At 34.2% G+C, this 7,289-nt stretch overlaps 1 protein-coding gene and 1 long non-coding RNA gene across 2 annotated transcripts in view; one reads left to right on the forward strand and one right to left on the reverse strand.

Annotated features, from left to right (window-relative positions):
- Positions 1-7,289, forward strand: part of LOC108378851 (serine/threonine-protein kinase MARK2-like) — a 404,011-nt gene that overhangs the window by 256,661 nt on the left and 140,061 nt on the right. The gene's annotated exons all lie outside the window — the stretch shown is intronic.
- Positions 4,448-4,892, reverse strand: LOC108378894 (uncharacterized). Its single transcript, XR_001849440.1, has 2 exons — positions 4,804-4,892; positions 4,448-4,696 (listed from the first exon to the last, which is right to left on the reverse strand). It is a non-coding gene; the product is annotated as an uncharacterized LOC108378894 (long non-coding RNA).

Consider the following 7,289-nt stretch of genomic DNA (forward strand, 5'->3'; position numbering starts at 1 on the left):
AAAAAAAAAGTGAAAAGTGTTCTATATATGCGAGACCTGTATCTACTCGTACGCATGCAAAATTTACTAAACTTTGCCAAAAAAAAAAATTGCCAAATTATACTGAAACTAGCAGGATTACCCTAGTGCTGTACATATGTATACATATATATATATGTAAAATTACATTGCACTTCTCAACTAACAACAACCACAGAATACCAGCACCGCAGTCATCGTGTAATGCCTTGCATCGTGTTGCTGAGCTCTAAAATGTAAGTTGTTTCTTTTGTTCTTTTTGCTATACCTTTCTCACTAAATATACATATTTATACATACGTACATATTTACCTTTTAAGTTTTTTTTTGCATACCTTTTTACGCAGGAAGAGAAAGAGAGACGAAGAGCTTTATTGAGCTGACATTGGGTTTTACTATAAACCTAAATACATAACTGTTTTCACAGTCCAGCATTGTCTCTCACTCTCTCCCTTGGATTTTGCTATTTGTTTATAAATGATTAGTTTCACCATTCCCCATAGATAATCAAAAAAAAAAAAACTCTAGAATTTAAACTTTTCGCGAGTACCCATATTAGTAGTTATAAGTCGGCCATTGTTTAATTTTTGTTGTTGGACATTTCTTATTTTTTGAATTGCAACGTTATACATTAAATTAAAGGAAACCGCTCCTTTGTAACTTATTAAACAAATAACCACAACAACAAAAAAAAGAAAAAAAGGAACAAAAACTGTTGTACAAAAGAAACATTAATATCTACAAGCCCCTTATATCTCAGTATGTAGTATGTGTAGCTCTTTTCTTGATGTAATAAATTTGAATATTATAATGGAGTAATTTGGATTTTTCTTTGGCGGTAGGGTAGTGGGAAGGTTTGATGAAAGTTGATTGGGGATTTTCAATTAAGCGCCATTGAGAATCCATGGAGGGTGGGTTTAGCCACTGTGGTTTTTCGAAATATCTCGACCTTGGCACCACCTAGGAAGACCATTTTATGCAAACATGATTCTACTTACATAGCAAGTATATATTTTAAAAAGCAGACAAATCGGCCCGTAAATACGTTAGATATAAAAGTTTTATTTTTTTTTGTCGTGGTGGACCTTCCGCTGGAAACACCCATATATAAGTGCACGAAAGCCTTACCTAAATATCCGGATGAAGAAACATGGAAAAATCCTTAGAAAACATAGGGAATAATACAATCATCCAGGTGTAGACAAAATTTACGATTAATTAAGAGAACTTTATCTTTCAAACCTAGAATACAAAATTTCGGAAATTATAAAAAATCGGAAATAATGCTCAAGAAAAATCGAAGGGAATCCAAATAAAGAAAACCATTCAAAACAACTATTCGAACACTATCCCATGGACATTTGGTATCTGAATAACAAGGAAAAATATCTAACTAATATGGACATGTTTTCAGAATTTGCAGCTATAGAACCTTATGATGATGCGCTAAAAAAAAAAAATGTGTAAGATGCAGGAAAGGAATCAGCAACAACGAGACTCGTAGGCCATTCTTCTTTATGATTATTTAAAGATTTTTCGTTTCGTTTTGGGTTAAACTTCAGTCGATCAGTTTCGTCGGCATTTTGGTCTTTTTTTTATTTTCTAGGAACTCTTTAAACTTTTTGAACCAACTACCTTAGTTTTGGGCAAATAGTCGTAACAAAGCTATTTACAACCTGTTTCATTTGACACCCATATAGGTAATATTTCATTAGAACAACTGATTAAATTTAATTAAGACTTTTATACAGGTGCTAAGCATTTTGAAAAATATTTTCAAAATTAAGCCTTCTCAAACAATTCTTGGTTACCTTGACATTATTTTGTAATGCTTCATTTGAATTATTGATTGAGTTGAATTAATTCTTTTTCATAGGTGGCACCCCTTACATCATTCGTTTGCAACCCATATTGTAGGACTTTATTTAACCTGTGAAAAACTTGGATTTGACTTCTAAACAAGTGGCAACCACTGTAAACATATTTTCAAATAAAGCTTGGTTAAAGCTCGTTCGTTTGCCACCGATATTGTAATACCTCATAAAACTTTTTATTGAAATTTAATTTTAGGGTTTGAAGAGGTGGCAACACTATTTTGAAAATATATTCATAATTAAAATTTTTTAAATTTCGCTCGTTTAGCATCGTATATCGTAGAATTCAAATGAACTTATAATTTAAAGCAGAATTAAAATATTTTGTGCCTTTATTCGAAAAATATGCTCTATGTTAATAAAGGTCATAAGCTACCTGTGTGCCCAATTTTATACAAAGAAGACCAATAAACACACTCACTCACAAACTTTCACATTTATGTACATATATTAGTATGTTTTAATTTAGCTGGTGGTGGCTGGCAACCCTCGTCAAAAATTATTTTCGAATCTTTCGAATTAACTAATTTTGAACCACTTTCGTTTGACACCCACATGGGTTTGATACTTTGTTTAACTTATCAATAAGTCGATTTTACCTTTTAAACAGGTGACAACACTCGAAAAATATATTTTTTTCTATTCCCTACCGTTTTACATCTGCACTGTTGCAATGTTTTATTTTATTGCACATAGTTACTTTCAAAAAGTGCCTAATTTCAAACAAACTCCCACTCCCTACATCTTTACTCATTGCTTCCCGGAAATCATACTAAAAATATCGATTCAAAAATTTTCACCGAACAACTTTAATCTAAAACTGTTTTCCAACAAGTACCCTCCGTTACACATACAAGCTAAAAAAACTTCGCTATTAATTAGTTTCCTAACGTTAATAATATAAAAGTTCTATGTCTAACCTTTGACGACCCCCAGCTGTTGTTTACAACACAGCAAAGTGCTGTAACAACACCAACAACAAAATAATAAACAATCAACTAAAAAGGCTGCTGGTAAAATTTCGTTCCTCACCTCGCCACAACTAGCCGAGCGAGCAAGTATGAAAATTACACAAACAAATGCAAAGTACGCACCGCACCCACCAGAAAAGCAGAAGAGTGAGTAAACATGTCGACGAATAAAATACAAAACAAAAGGTCAGCGCTAGTTTAAAGCGCATACAGCGACGAGTTCAAAGAGCATTTTTAGTGAGTTCGGCGCCCTCTGCACAAATAAAAGCAACAACTATGTAACGCCATAAGCACTACTAAAAAAAAAAAACATAATGTAACACGAAATATAGAATGACAGCATTCATTAGGGCTATGCTTGAATAAATAATTGTGTGCGCGTGTGTGTGTGTGTGTGTGTGCGTAAGCGTATGTTTGCACCCGAATTAAAAGCGCCAACGGAGCATACACAAGCATAGTACACGGCGTATGAGTGACGACGACCGAAACTTGCAATGCTTTGCTTCTAACTGTGTCTGCGTGCACGTAAAGCGAAAAGGTTTTAAACGCGTAGAGTGGGTCGGGTTGTGCGACTGCACTGTCGAGTGGTAAAAAAACAACAAAACGCTTAAAGGACTCAGCAAACAAAAGCATTTGCACGCGAGCAACGCATCGTTTGTACACTCCATACACTTGGCTCAAGCAAACTAACGTGCAAACAATTTACAGGCAAATAACCCGAAAAACAAATCATCATTATCACTAAAGCGACGACAATAGCAAATGCAAAGAATGTAGCGAGTGAAAAGTGTACAGAAGCTTAGCAGCAACAATGAAGTCTACGAACCAAAGGACAAAGAGTAGATAAAGTAGGGTAACGCATTTTGAAAAGTAGTGTTACTAAGCTGATGAAACTGCATGAAGCCAATGAGTTGAGGTGCATCCATGGCGTATGAGCAACATAATTGGCGAGCATTCATGCAAGTGAGTAGCTTTGCCTTTCCTTCGAACGTGCGAGCGGGTGTGTTTACTTGTCTGCTAGCCTGTCAGGTCGCCGGTTGGCTTCTTGCTTGTTGTAAATTGCTGTTGTTGCCGCTCCATCGCCTTGTACTTACATAAATGGCTCTGACTACTTAGGGCAGTCAGCAGCTAACTGGTTGCTTGGTTGGTTGGTGCCTTTGCTGTTCGTTCGTCCACTACTTACATACAAACATATTGTAAATACATATGTAGTAGAACAAAAACACAATTGCTGCGAGTTATTAAAAAAGTTGTGTTCCTGATGTTGCATAAAGTGCATAACAAACAAGAAAAATATTTAAATGAAAAGTTTTGTTTTTGAACGTTAACTAACTATGTATCATACTTATTATTTCATCTTCAATTCTAATGGCAATAGGTACGTGATTAGTTAATTTTTTTTTTGGTGTTTTTAAATATTGAGCAAAACTATATGTAGTAATTATAATCAATTTGCAAATTTTGGTATACCTATACATATATGCTCATACATATATATACTTATATATATATATAACACATATGTATATATATTTTTTTCGACTTTTGATTCGGGTGGGTTTGGTTTTATTTTTTTTTTTTTTAATTATTATTTTTCTGATTCTTCACGATGGGACTTTTTCCTAATCGCTGCTCTTTAGCGGACTCTTTTTGTGTGGTGGATCTTCCTACGAAATACATATGGAAGCTGAGCAGATAGAAACTGGTCGCTCGCTTAGGAGACTCTGCGGTAACGATGACTGTTCCTCTTTTTACCTTTTGTAGGTTTTGGCTACATATAGAAGTAAGAATTATGAGGGGCATCGGGTGGAGCGTTGAAGAGCACACGTGTTGCTGTAAAAAAAATGTACTTCCTTAATTGCATTGATTTGTAGGCCAATCTACATAGTTAGGTGTTTTTGCGAAAATTTTTGATAGAATGAAACGAAGAGAATAATTACCTGCTCTAGTAAATTAATGGCAGCGTGGAAACCTTTGACTTTAGAGTCAATGCTAGTCGGTTTAGATTCGATATATCTATGTCTATATTGGAAATCTAAATAAAATTTCTTTTGGTGAAAAAAATCACTTTATACTTCACCCACTACTTACATTTTTATTCCTAAAAAAAGGAGTTGGAAGCTAAAGGTGCTGTAATAAAAAAATTACGATTTGGATTTAGTCTTTTTGGCTAGTCGCTGAACTGAAAAACTAGGTGTATTTACACGTCGGAGCCCAAAATGGAAAAGGAGGTAATTCTCTGCACTGATACTCTCTATAGGTATTTGACAATGACTTTTTAATAATGACAAGAGGTGTCCCAAAAAAAAATTCCTCTCACCAGTGTTGGAAAACGACCACTCAACTATAAACTTATGCAAATATTTTGTCAGAAACTGGATTAGCTGGCTAAGATGTTATTGCTAGTAAAAAGCCGTCACATCACATGGTAAACAAACGTGGTAGGTATTACCATGTTTAACAAAAAGAAAATAAAGTGAGTATATTTATCTATTGAAAATTGGTTGGAACGAACCTTTAAACCTTTATGGAAAGTGGTTCGGTTTTCGGTTCGGATCAAACATTTGTGGAAAATTTCGGTTCGGTTAATGGTTCAGTTAATTAATAGAAAAAAGCGGTTTTCCGGTTTAAAACCGGTTCGGTTCAAAACCGGTTCACGTCCCTGGTATTTACAATCTATGCATCTGTGCTAAGTTTCAGTTCCCCAGGATAATTGGCTTTAGAGATATTGTGGTTTTCACATTTTAGGCTATATGTCAGATGCCACGCCCCCTATGTATCGGGATTAACATTTCTGGATTAGACGAAGTTATATCCTTTAAATCGGTATATGTCTCATTGAAATCGAGCTAACGGTGCTTTCAAAAAAGGGATTGCAAAATTTTCTTGTGGCGTATTTATATATAGATGTAATAATGGTTCAGCAATGGAAGGCACACATTGTTTTAGAAAAAAGGATGACAGTTGATGACTATCACACTGTTGCGAATTTTTGAGAGTCTGAATACTTGATATAATATCATCAGTATCAAGAACTAAAGTGCAGAAATCTAAATGCGGCACAATATTACTTAAAATAACATTATCATCCTTCCAAAAATCTTCCGCCTCTAAAGTTTGCCTTAAAAAATTCCGCAAAAAAATTTGCTGACTCATAGGATGACGAAGAGTTTTTGCCTTGATAAGACACTGACAATGGAATTGCTGACGACGATTGCTTCGAGCGAATGAAGTTCCAAAAAGATTTCGGATTGGACTTAATATTATTTTCGAAGCCTAAAACGTATTGATTGTATAAAAATTTATTCAAACAATTGAAAGAGTTCAATTGTACTTTAAGTATTCATGCTTGTGCTGAGGGGATCCTGATTCCTTAGAGAGCTTAAAAAATTTATTGCGCAAATTATTAAATTTCTTTAACCTATTTGTATACCAAGGCAATTTATGCATCCTTGCTGGAAAAAGAGGAATATTGTTTTTCACTATTTCCGAAATATTACTTTTAAATATTTCAAACCAGTCTGCAAGATTACGTTCCTGAAACAAAAGTTGCTAATTAACGTTAATAATTAAATTATTTACTAGGGCAAAATCAAATCGACTATAATTGAATTTAACATCGTTCCTAGATACAATATGCGCATACTCATAAAATTCTAATTCAAAAATTAGGGGGACGTGATGCTTATCAGTAACGGATAACGGATTACAAGAATGCAGCAAATTATATTTTAAATCATTACTAACAAAAAAAAAATCTAAGATTTTATGTAGTGCATTTACAAAATGGTTAATTTGCACTAATTGTAAGCTATAAAAACTATCAACTAAATGGATTTCATTAGCATAATTGACATTGTTGGGTATGAGAATATTCTCACCCGGCAAATAACTCCATATGTGACCTGGTCTACGGAAAGGGGGCTTAGGTGTCAAAAAATCAATTTTCACTTTTTGGTTGATTCGGATGGAAGATGAGATGCTTTTTCACGTGGGGAAAAGCAGAAAATCCTAACTTGCTTAGAAATGTACTAAAAATGTAGAGAAAGAAGAGTAAAAATACGACAAAATATAATTTATTGGTAATGAACAAAATACATTGAATTATAGGCTATAAAGACATGATTATACACTAGAAAAACGTATTATGGGCCAAAAATAATAATGCTGAGTAGTTTATGTATTTTTCTTTGTTGTCGTTTTCCTTGAGATCTTTTTACGTGTTGATCCTGAGGAAGATGGACCTGGTTCCTCGTCTGGTTTGAGAACATCTTCACTAGTTTTTGCCTTCCGTTTCTTCGATGGCAAATCTTTCGGCAATGGAGCCACAATATCTACTTTAGATATATCCGAAACTAAGCTGCGAAGATTGTGATAGATGTACCACTGACGTTCCAAAGATAAACCGGCTGGTTGTATAACTTTC

Source organism: Rhagoletis zephyria, unplaced genomic scaffold (assembly GCF_001687245.7).
Source record: "Rhagoletis zephyria isolate East Lansing unplaced genomic scaffold, Rhagoletis_zephyria_1.1 Rzeph_scaffold_00120, whole genome shotgun sequence".
Taxonomy (NCBI): Eukaryota; Metazoa; Arthropoda; class Insecta; order Diptera; family Tephritidae; genus Rhagoletis; species Rhagoletis zephyria.